Genomic DNA, 12963 nt, shown 5'->3' with positions numbered 1-12963 from the left:
GTCTCGATCTAGGTTCAGGGAACTGTTGAGTAGTGGCAGTGTTGAGGAGATGGGGACCGGGCCAGGTCAGGCTCACGAGAACCACCGTTTTTCATTCACACACCGTCCTATCCTTCTCTTCTTGTCCTCACCGTAGACACGCTGGATAAGCTTGTGGCCGGGGATGTTGTTGGTGAACAGGTCCTTGTAGAAGTTATTACAACCTGTGCAATGATACGTAACCTCCCTGCGGTCAGAGAGAGGACGTGTCCTCTTTCCGAGCTTGGCCCGGATAGGTTTGATCCACTTCTTCTCCCTGAAGGTCTCTATCCAGGTTCGCATGACTTTGTCGTCGGCACAACAGTATGGCATGATGCAAAGAACAGACTCGGGGTACATGATGGACCCAGAGCTGAACGAGTCCGGGGTGTGTATCTGCAACATGAGTACAGTCTGATAGAGAAGACCTGCCAGGTCAACTAGAGTCCTCTCGCACAGCTCGCTTCTCACTATTGAAAGCCTACCAGTGGAGTAGTCGATCCCCGCGTCTGTCAGCATGACAGTCGGCACCGAAAGCGAGATGGAGGCGTCAGAGCAAGATTCGTTGTTGCTAAGGGACAGTATGCCTTCCGCTATGGCTTCCGTGAGCCTTTTCCCGAGCGAAGCGCTTAGATTCCTGTAGACATCACGGGGCTGTAGGGACATGTCCTCGGTGATCACATTGATGCAGACCTCGAGTTTCTCACCGGGCAGACGAGCCACAGTCTCTCTGTTTGTCCTTAGGTGCTCCAACTCCCTAGTACCGCAGGCCGGTATCATGTGTTTGGGGCAGTTGTTCATTACCGTGTTGAAAGCCATGGTTGCCCTCTTCAACCTCTCTCTGACTGAGGAGATGGAGGTGAGCAGGTGCTCTTTGCAATCATCCAGGCTGTGGGAGCCAAGAGCAGAACTGTACATGTAGCGGGCTAAGCAGTAGACTATAATGCAGTGAGCCAAAAGCTTTCCTGAGCGGTTGACCAAGGTACAGTCTGCGTAGTGAGCTATCAGCACCCTGGAGTTGGCAAAACATTTGTTGAAAGGCTGGTAGGGGTGGCAGATGATCTCCGTGTACGAGGAGGAGTCGATTGGGGTTCTGTGGGGCTGGTCGAGATGCTCCTCCGAGTTGTCATCTCTAACTTGATTGGATCCGCAATCATACTCGTTATCACTGTCAGGCACCTTGCTTGAGTCGGAACGCTTGGCCTCGCACATGAGCGATCCAAGTGCTTGTTCTTTGATGATTTGATGAGACTGCTCCAAGGAAAGAACTCTGCTGTCATCTTGGATGCGATGAGTTGAGATGCCTTGCACGCTAGCAGGTCTCTGAGGATTCCCTGCTAGCGCGAGAACATGTGGTTCATGCAGTATTTCCAGTCCTTGTACAATGTTCTCCCTGTGACGGTGTCGACCGACGCAGACCCGTAGCCCCGCACGGGAACCAGTGTCGTAGAGACCGCAGAGAAACCAGAGTCCAGCTTCAAGGTTATAACATTGTCCACTCTGTAAGAGGTGAGAAAGGAGCTAGCTCGATGCAAGTCTAACCACTGCCCGAGATCGTCCAGGATCGGTTCCCTCTCCAGGTATAAGATTACATCTCCAGCCTTGAGCTGGTACCAGGGAGAGGTGGAAAAGCAGGATACCATGTCAGTCTCCAGTTTGATGCAGTCTCCCCTCATGACGCAGGCTATGAAGGTGTCCGTCATGGCAGAATCACAAGGGGAGCGTATACTTTTGAAGGCCGAGAGCCCCCTGACCTTTACGGAGATCGAAGACAGATCACCCATGTCGTCCATGTTGTGACTGAGAGCCTCGTAGGTCTTCTTAGCTATGTGGCAGTAGACAGAGCAACTGTTTTCATACTCCAGCTTGACTCTCCTGTCTTTGACGAAAGGTCCAACCTCTTCGAACCCAGGGACTCTTGCCACAAATACAGGATATCCTTCCTTGGTCAATCTTCCTTTTGGGTCTCTGACTACATGTTGGTGTGTGTTACCTCTGCCTATCACGTACATCCTCTCGAGAGTGTCCTCCACCAAGGCCGTGTGCACGTAGTCCAGAAAGGCAGGCACCTGGGCGCCAGCCCTCTTAAACATGTCACCCACAGCCATCCGGACCTTACAGGCGAAGCTCTCGAGTAGTTTGATGTCAGTCTCCCCCGACCGGGGCGTATCTTCTCTGTGTCTACATCAGACACGTCCCTTTCAGGAAGGTCCCCGGGGCCGTATCCAACTGAGACCATGACACTGTCAGTGTCTCCGTAGACAACGGGGCAGCGGTGACGGTAGAAAGTAGACATGCAGTTGTTTAACACGGCAATCTGTTGCCTGCCATGGCCAGATATGTTCCGTAGAAGGAGTTGGCTAGGCTAGGACTTTACACTCTCCCTCCTGCAGCTTGTAGTAGACCCGCTCGGCCTCGCTGATGTCAGGGTTCTTGAGTTTCCTCTTGAAGTCAGCTCGCTGGTTGAGATAGTACTCCACCGAGGAAGAGAATATGCCCGGGGCACGGATAAAGCAGCCTTGGGTCTGGTCGTACTTGAGAATGAACGATGCGTACTCAAACCCCTCAGCCTCCCAGTTGTAACACACCCAACCGGATAAATCGTGGGGAAAGTGCACGGGAGGCCAGGGGATGGTGGTCTCAGGCGAGATGTTGAGAGCGCACATGATGGAGGGGTACATACTGGAGAAGTCAAACGACAGCTCCAGACCCATACCGGGTCCCGAGTAGTGTAGGCCCGTGAGGGGGTCACACACAGCTCCCCCTTTCCACGTCTCACTGTCACGATTGTCGGAGGCTAGATTAGGATCCCATCGCAGGCGGCTGTTCAATTCCATACCCAGGGGTCCTGCTTTGACTCTGAGAGTGCCGAGTGTAAACTTGAGCTGAGGAATCTGAACCGAGTGAATGCTCTGCACGAAGCCGCAAAAGTTATCCCCTCTTCCGTGTACCACCACGTCTATATTGAGAGTGGCCCTACATCGATGGAACAGAGCTGATACTGGGTTGAGAACTTTAGCCAGCCTGGCGCACAGCTGTGAGTCGACCAAGTAGTTGTAGAGGAGCACGGCGAATAGACTCTTACCTCCGAGTCATCTCATCCATTTTAGAGTAACCCATGTCGGCCAGCTTGCAAAGCTTTCTGGTGTCCTTTGGGGCCTTTCTGTGTAGCTTCCTGACCTTGGAGATGACAAAGGGTGCTACGTCGTTCAACTTCATGCTGGTACATGCAAACTTTATATCTCTGGTCCCCGCCATCCTGTAAAGATCTATGATGTTCATACCGCAGCTGTTCATCTTGAAGTGGCCCAGCTTGGCCTTCTCTTTGTTGAACGTTTCGATGTGCACAGATATCAGTCGGAGCTTGTACTCGGTCAAGGTTCCATTGAGCAACAGAGAGCCTACGCTCTTCAGCATCTCCTTGTACATATCTAGGTAACGTACGTTTTCAAACTGGAAGAAAGGTACCATGTCATCGGCCAGGGTCCTGGTGACAAAGAGGCCGTACCAGGCTCGCAATAGCGAGGCGCCTCGTTACTGGGTAACGACGTCGCGGAACTTGGTGTAGTTCAATTCAGCGTAGAAATGCACACGCTGCTCGATCACCCTCACATTGAATTCGGCATTGAACACATACAGGAGTTCTATGCCGTACTTGTACAGCAGTTGGATCATCTTCTCCAGGACTGTGAGTTCTCCGGAGCACGGGTAAAACATAATCCTTGTGACATCGTCTATGCCGGCACCCCTGGCTAGTTCGTGGTCCGCCTCTGGGTGATGGTTGTCTGTTACCTTACATTTATTATAGACAACCATCAGCTTCTTTCTGTGGTGGGTGGGTGAGGTCTTGGGTATGTGAGAGTTGAGGATCACGAGAGAGATGCAGGTTATCTCGTGCTGCTGACCTGGCATGTCAGGCGAGAGAGCAGGGATGGAGACGTGCTTACAATGTTTGGGCAATTGTGACCTGCCAGTGTTTAGCGTGTGAACCAGCTTAGTCCTGTACTCTGTCATGCCCTCAACCATACGCTCAGTGCAGTAGGGGAACCTGTAGGCGAAAGAGTCGCATCTTAGGGACATATCCTGGTATGATTTGTCAAACACGGTCTCAATGTCCAGACACGCTGCCTTGTAGAAATAGGCTACGTGTTTACTGTCAAAGAACTTAGTCTCAGCCTCAGACAGGTCGTGATCATAGATAAGTTCGGAGACTGAGAGGACCTGGTTCAGCTTGTTTGCGGATATGAAATAGACCCTACCGAACATGACATCGGATCATAGGGCAGGCGTGTTACCGTCTCGAGCAATGTAGTAGCCCTTGTCCGGGCAGAAGTCTCCAAACGTGAGTGCTCCCCTGACGGTTTCTACATACTTTTTGGCCAAGGATATACATTTTAGCGGGAAAACCAGAGCATTTACTTTCCGCTTAATGTCATCATGGAGAACGTGGATGTTCACTGGCTCAGAAGCAAAATGTTTAGACCAATGTCTACCAACCAGCTCCCAGGTCTCTTCCTCACCATCCTGATCTCAAACTAAGTCGAGGTCATAACCCACAACAGGAGCTATACCAGTAACTTTGAAGTGTACCATAGTGTAGATGTTGATATCTCGAGTCTGCACCACCAACCCTCTGCACTAAAGAGCCTCCTCCTGCCTGTTAAAGAGGACAGACTTGATCATCACCCCTGACCAGATTAGGCTCAAGGCCAGGGTTGACAGCTCTACGCTCAGGGTAGATGTTAGGAAAGTAATCCACAAAAGGCACGGCTTTGTTCATGATTCTGAATCAAGAGACTCGATACAGAGATGAGGTAGTCATTCAAAAGTAATGTTAAACACTCTTATTGCACACAGCGTGAGTTCATGCAACTTATTATGTGACTTGTTAAGTACATTTTTACCTATGAACTTATTTAGGTATGCCATAACAAAGGGTTTGAATATTTATTGACATTTTGTATTCATTTATATATATATATATAAAAAAATATATATAAAAACACAATTCAACTTTGATGTTAGGGTTATTGTGTGTAGGCCAGTGATCTAAATTTAATGCATTTTAAATTCAGGCTGTAACACAACAACATTTGGAAAAAGTCAAAGGGTGTGAACAATTCTGAAGGTACCGTACAGTAATTGAGGCCACAGGATCCGCTTTCTTTCCAAACCAATTCAGATAAAACAACAGCCTTGGTTGCTCGTTGTAGCCTACTCCTTCTCATTTCATTAACTTTTCATTAACTTTTATTTCCACCTGAAGGCTTCTGGTTGGCTACTGGTCTTTTTATGGGGTGCACGTGCACTTCATAAAAACTACATTAAAGAGTCAAACTTTTATTAAATGAATCATTTGAAATGTCATGTCATAACTGGGTATGTGACAATGTCACATGGATATTTTAATTTAATTCAGAAAAAGCCTTTTCAGGGTTAAAATAGTCATATACATTTACATTTTTGTCTTAAAAAAAAATATTAAAACAAGTAATCGAATACTACCGTCCATTCGGATATTCGATAACCGTGCACATCCCGAGCAGAAAAATATAGATATTTATGACATAGAATTAGGCATAATGATTATGGATCTAGATTGCAAGAAAAAGTGTGAGTGAGTGAGTGAGAGAGAGAGTGTCACGTTCCTGACCTGTTTTCTATTGTTTTTGTATGTGTTTAGTTGGTCAGGGCGTGATTTGGGGTGGGTAGTCTATGTTCTGTGTTTCTATGTTGGGTTAATGTGTTGCCTGATATGGTTCTCAATTAGAGGCAGGTGTTTGACGTTTCCTCTGATTGAGAACCATATTAAGGTAGGCTGTTCTCACTGTTTGTTTGTGGGTGATTGTTCCTGTGTCTGTGTATACCACATGGGACTGTTTCGTTTGTTCGTTCGTTTTAGGTAGTCGGTTCCTGTTCGTGCGTTCTTCGTCTATATGTAAGTTTGTTTGTTTCAGGTCTGTTGTCTTCGTTTATTGTTTTGTAGTTTGTTCTAGTGTTCATTAGTGTTTCGTCTTTCATTTAATAAATTCAGTATGTATTCATCACCCGCTGCGCCTTGGTCCGTTCATTCACCACAAGACGTTACAGAGAGAGAGAGAGAGATGATGTACAGCATCTAGAGAGTAACAGGAAGTGTTTACTCTGAAACTACAGACCTCTAAGGGAGTGAGACAATTCAAAGGACTGTTAAACAAGTTCAGAAGGTGAGATTGAAAATCTAACAAATTATTTGGATATTCAATTTCTTATGGTTATTTCGAAAATCGATGCAATAGCGCAAGGTTCTCTGTATCACACACAGCAAAACCTATTTCATACAAGGAAATTAAATAGGCTAGTGGCAGCTTAAGAAACAATACTAATGTGTCATGCAATCAAGATATGCACTTAAGGAAATATACTGCTATTCTTATCTGTATTTTTTGAAACTGCACTGTCAGTTAGGGGCTCGTAAGTAAGCATTTCACTATAAGGTCTACTACACCTGTTGTATTCGGCACATTTGACTAATACAATTTGATTTGATTAGATTTGCTAAAGTATCAACTGACAAATGAACAATATGTTTGGAGTGTATATGATTATAGCATAATTAACCTTACAGCAACAGGATCATTTAGCAACCTTTGACCAGAAATGAAAAGCATGAAGTCAACCTCTAGATGGTGGGCAACTACAGTAAACAGGATCTATATTGTTCCAGACACTTGGGTGGTTTTCATAACCTGATTTGAGATGATTCTAGTGACTAATTGTGACCTTAAACAGTTATAATGTAAAGGTAACATTGCAATATAGGTTAATCTGTGATGGTTTTCTCCACAGGGGCACAGCATGGTGACTCTGTCCCTCTTGTCCCTCTGTCTCCTCTCCTTGTTGGGGGTCAGAGGGGAAGTGGCTCCAAATTTCGACAACTGCAAAGATTCTTTCTTCAGAAATACGCCAGTGTCTGGTCTGAATATAACTCTCCCCACTCCGATCGAGCCCAACACACAGGGCTTAGTGAATCGCTGTAGAGCAGGTTAGAAAGTGATTGTAATTATGCAATAAGCACTAGAAGGTACTATTTCGTATATTGTAATTTCAGACTAAATACCAGTAGCCTAGAATACCAGTAGTATAATAATGAGTTGTATTTGACTGCTACCACAAAGCTTGAAGTGGAGTGGCTAATTTATAAATGTTTGTATTTTTCAGGTTGTGCATCCTGACCTACCACCACAGCAAATGGATAAGAAAGGATCATTGGGTGAGATCAAGATATACAAGAAAACAATGGCTGCAGAGAACGCTCTCCACAATACAGACAGAACTACAAGCTGGGCTGGAGTCAGGCTCTCGATGACAACTTTGGCTCGTATGACCGCGGGCACCTAAACCCCGCAGGACACCATAAAGAAGATGCATCCAAAGCCACCATGACCCATACCAACGTAGCTCCGCAAGATGGGAAGATGAACAAGGGGCCGTGGAACCTGTACGAGAAGAAGCTGAAGGATGTTTTGAGTGCAGGCTGTAGTAAGATGTATGTGGTGACAGGGGTGGTCACAAGTAGCATGTGGGTAGACCAGAACCAGCGAGTCAATGTTCCGAGTCACTACTGGAATGCCTACTGCTCTACCGACAACAACGACAAACCTCTCAGGTCTGGAGGTGCCTTGGGTCCTAACACAGCTCTCAGTGTTGTTACAGAGTATAACTCTGTTACAGACCTTGAGACTGAGCTTAGAGGGCTTCTGAAAGTTGACAACAATTTCAACATTTTTAATGGCTGTTATAGACCGACATAGATGTGGACGTGTCTAATATATCTGGTATGATTGTTTTGGATATTGAAATGATGCTTAGGCTCTTACGTTTGTTGTTACTATTTAGTATAGGCTAACTCTATAAGGATGTTTTTGAACCTATATATTATATTGATGTAGGTCAGTGGCTTTCAAACCTCTCCTCGGGGACCTCCAGATGTTTCACAATTTAGCTCCCCTGATTCACCTATTCAACGGCTTGATTATTAGTCGAGACAGGTGTGCTAACTGTGGAATACTTAAAATACAAGGAATGGCTGGGGGTCCCTGAGAAGAGGTTTGAAAACCCCTAATTTAGGTTACATCAATATTTTAAACATATCCCTGACCATAAATATTGTCCTATTGATCAAATGTGTGGTTAAAATGTATTACAATTTCAAAATGTATCCTTTGTAGTAATTATTCGTAAAGCGTATGTTTGCTTGTTTGGTCACACAGAATTGTGCAACCATGTCTTTGTGAATGCTTGTTGCTATGAATCTATAACCCAATAAACGCTTGTTTTGTGAAAGTAGGAAATGTGTACATCGACATATTACAGAACCATTTGTACATGCTGTTGATGAACCTGTTGGTATTTTATGTCTAAAAAGATCGGATGAAGGCAGCAATACTGTCGGTGGAGATTTCTTTGGTCGCGGTACCCTCTAGTGGTCTATAAAGTGCATAAACTGGGAACAGAAAAGTGCCACGGTCAGTTGCAGACAAACGTCATAGAGATGTGGCGATTCATGACTCTGTCGAACAACTCAGTCGATTCTATTTCATTCCCATCTACTCTGATAAAAACCAAATCGGATTGGTAAAATATGTAATGTATATTGTAGCTCTATGCAGTGCCATTGTTACACAACTCTTATCTGTCCAACTTCCAGAGTCTGACTCTGTATCTTTGTTCATTAGATTTTGATTTATTGTACCATGGTAAAACATCAAAACCATTGCAAGGGTTGGTGAATCTGCACTCGGCCCAATGCCAACTCAAACTTTTATTTGATTTTTGTACCTTTACTTGAACAGGGAAGACATATTGATACCTAGGCATCTTTTACAAATGTGTCCTGTATATACAACATAAATATATACTTTATACACAAACGAATATATAGATATACATTAACCTTTTGATACAGGATGCAGTGATGAGTATCAAAACTGTCATCTGTAACAAAACGAAGGGCACTATGGGAGATGGCATCCAAAGGTTTAAGAGTAGCAGCAGCTGATAACTAATATCACCATAATCATGGTTTCCATGTGCTTGATGCCATTCCATTCGCTCTGTTCCAGCCATTATTATGAGCCGTCCTCCTCTTAGCAGCCTCCACTGAAACGCACCATGCAAAGTGTTGGTCCCATGTAGCGTGAGCTGAAATAAAAGATCCCAGAAATGTTCCCTATGCACAAAAAGCTTTTTTCTCTCAAATTTGTTTACATTCCTGTTAGTGAGCATTTCTTCTTTGCCAAGATAATCCATCCAACTGACAGATGTGGCGTATCAAGAAGGTGATAAAACAGCATGATCATTACACAGGTGCATTCACCATGTGCTGGGGACACAAATATTTGCAGTTTTGTCACACAACACAATGCCACAGACGTCTAAAATGTTGATGGAGGTTGCAATTGGCATGCTGACTGCAGGAATGTCCACCAAAGCTGTTGCCAGAAAATTGAATGTTCATATTTCTACCATAAGCCACCTCCAACATCATTTTAGAGAATTTGGCAGTTTGTCCAAACTGCCTTACAACTGCAGATCACATGTTTGGCGTCGTGTGGGTGAGAGGTTTGCTGATGCCAAAGTTGTGAACAGAGTACCCCATGAGGCAAATAGATACTGACTGGTTTTCTAATCCACGCCCACAATTTGTTTTAAGGTATCTTTATTCCCAGTCATGTGAAATCCATAGATTAGGGCCTAATGAATTAAATTAAATTAACTGATTTCCTTATATGAACTGTATCCCAGTAAAATCGTTGGAATTGTTGCATGTTGTGTTTATAGTTTTGGTCAGTATAACTGACCTGTGTCTTCTGTGCGATGACAAGACTGGTGTGTTAGCCCTCTGAGCTAAAGCCTAGGCATTAACCTTAGATACACCTCTTCAGATCTCAGGCAAGGTTACTCATCACATAAGTGTGGTTTACTAAAACACGTTCGTTTCATATACCCTAGTGCAACATACAACTTATTCATGGTCCCTGAAACTACTGAATCCTGAACACGTACGTTATTTCTAGACTTTAAAAAAATGCTTTTCCTTTGTTTTGTTTTAATCACTAGGGCCAGGTGTGGATCAACGGTTTCAACCTGGGCCGCTACTGGCCCGCGGCCCACAGTTAACCTTGTACATGAACTGTGTACTTGTAGCCTCCTGAGCACTGCCACGCCCAACAATGTGACCATCCTGGAGCTGGACCCATGCACCCCCTGGCCATGTACCGTGGAGTTCACCAACAACTCGTTCCTGAACGCCATTGTTAAATCTGACCACAAACACCAGAGGGCGCTGTCGCATAAAGATCTCTTATGATGAGCACTGATCAAAAATATACTTACTGTATTTATCTGGAACACAGGTCGGTGGCACCTTAATTGGGGAGGATGGGCTTGTGGTAATTAGTGGAGCGGAATCAGTGGAATGGTATGAAATACATCAAACACTCCGTTCCACCCATTATTATGAGCCCTCCTCCCCTCAGCAGCCTCCACTGATCTGGAAGTGATCTATTTTGCACTGATCTTTTAAAAATCAAAGAGTAATGTTTGTAATTGAATCACGGGTGACTGTACCTTTAACATAACCTTTATATAGTGTCTTAAAACCCGATACGACTTTGTTCACATGAGCGTCTCTATTCAAAGGGAATTAAGAATGCGTCATTTGAACAGTATGTACGTCTTTTTGGAAATGGAATCAAGTTCAAGAAGGAAAATTACTAATTTAGAAGAGCTATGAACTTGAGTAGTACTGTAAATATAAGTTGAGGTCAGTAATGCTCAAATCATGAGCCTGGAGGTTTTATTTCTATGTCAAGGCACTATACAACCCAAAATACGCCTTTTAAAGGCATTTTCTCCGATGTTCACTGAGATCACATTCATGGTAACGCTGGCATGTCTGCTCAAGTGTAAATGACCTTTAAAAGTATCTTATAGTGCGCTTCGCTATAGAGCGCCTTGAGTTAAATCCTGACCTATATTGTGAATTGGGGAACATGGTTGAGAAGGATGTGTGCCACCTAACTGCAGGGATATTATGCTCTCATTCATTTCTGTAATGAACCATTTGGTGGGTCTTGTAAATGAATAGTTCTTGTGTTCAACTCAACCTGATATGCTTCCTTTTAACAATTAGATTATTTCAAATACTTTGGGATTTCCTTGTATCTTGGTTGTTATTTTTGTTAATGAGTTGTTTAATGTGCAGGCACAAACCATGTTGTACTTTTTGATTTATAAATGTTTTAATAAAATTTGGTGAATGCAATATGATAATGTCATAGTACCGCACAGATCTCAAGCTAGGATTTGAAATACAACCCTACATTAAATCAATCCAAATCTTAAACCCAACTATGGAACAATGAAAAGATGAACACAGGAGAGGAGTATATACAGCAGCAACACTATACACCCATTATTCATTCCAGAAGCCTCTGTTGTGGCCAACAGCCTCTATAAGCCTGCTCTGTAGTATCTCTTTGGAGGGGTAGATGGGCAGCTGCAACAGAGAGTGACAGGTCAGCGCCTCTGGGAAATGCTGTTGGGAGGAGTTGAGAAGGGTTTGGACCCTCATCCTGATCTGGTTCATACCCAGGATGGGCACACGATCACAGCCAGTCAGGAACACTGAAGGGGCAAAGGTGGTAAAAGGGAGAGGGCAGTGAATGACAGAACAGAACTTTATTCTGGAATGCTTTCTTTTGATCCTCTGTCAGTTCCTCAAACACCTCCCAGAATGTGACGATGTTGGGATGCCCAGCATGGTACTCTCCTTCATACACAGTGTTCTAGTTTGGGGGGAAATGCCCTCAATATGTTGAAGCAATAGACACGTAACACCATTCAAACTACTTGTCAAATCAATGTATCAAAACAACATTTTAGTTAGGTTTCAGAACATGTTCACCATGAATCCCAAATCAACCCCAGGACACTTGTTTTTTAGGCTCCATCTTGCCCTCTGATAGGCTACGTGACATTTCTGCCATATATTATATAGTTTTATACAACGGGTGATTTGGAATTCCCATTGTTAGCCAGACGAAAGCTATCCAATGACAACATTGTGGTATACCATAGAGCCAATGGGACTCAACACGCTTTCATCAATGCTGCCCCGTCTGTGCAAGGTTTAACAGTTTGTTCAAATAGCTTGGCTGCTATACAGTCATATGAATAGAATCATTGTCATATTGTTATTATTAATCGCTCGCTCGCTCGCTCTCTCTAGGAGGCCGGCACATCCCGTAGGTATACCAACCACTGCATCAAGATGACTACCATCCAGGAGCTCTCTGATGCAGGTCTGGAGGCCAGAGAGATCAAGGCTGTGAGCGGCCACAGGGCCCAAAGCTCTCTTAGGAGCTATTGGAATCCATCCACGGAAAAGAGGAGAAGGAGTAACATCCTAATAGCTAGCTGCGTGCAACAATAGGGCAGTTTTCCCTGTGAAATGGCGCCGAGCTGCACTTGAGACCCCGGGGTTAGACCGCTACTCCATTAATTGCACACTGAATTGAAATGTGCTATTCAATGTGTATCATAAATAAATAGATGTCCATGTTGTGAACATCGGGGGGGAAATGGTGTGGTGTTTGATCCTTGGGTCACAGGTGCGTAGAATATGTTTCCTTGTCAAAATCACAGACAGGGCCTTCTTCCACACCCCAATGTGCTTGGTCATGAGAGAGGGCTTCAATAAGGACCAGCAGTCACCGACAGGACATGATAACACACAGATTACTTTCTCAAACTATTTTGTGGGGGTAAAGAATTTGGTCTACTTCACAATCATTCCAGGGGCAACACGAGAGTGTACACATTTAGTTTTAGCCCAGGAATACCACACTCAATAAAAATAATCACTGGTTTTGCCTAGTCTAAATCTGCCAGACAGCGAAT

At 44.3% G+C, this 12963-nt stretch overlaps 1 pseudogene; it reads left to right on the top strand.

Moving 5' to 3' along the window:
* Positions 1-6189: 6189 nt before the first annotated feature.
* LOC120052847 lies at positions 6190-7883 on the top strand (annotated as a pseudogene).
* The last annotated feature ends 5080 nt before the right edge of the window (positions 7884-12963 follow it).

Source organism: Salvelinus namaycush, chromosome 8, assembly GCF_016432855.1.
Source record: "Salvelinus namaycush isolate Seneca chromosome 8, SaNama_1.0, whole genome shotgun sequence".
Lineage (NCBI taxonomy): Eukaryota > Metazoa > Chordata > Actinopteri > Salmoniformes > Salmonidae > Salvelinus > Salvelinus namaycush.
Note: the sequence above shows the minus strand (reverse complement) of the source record. Positions and strands in the feature narration are given on the sequence as shown.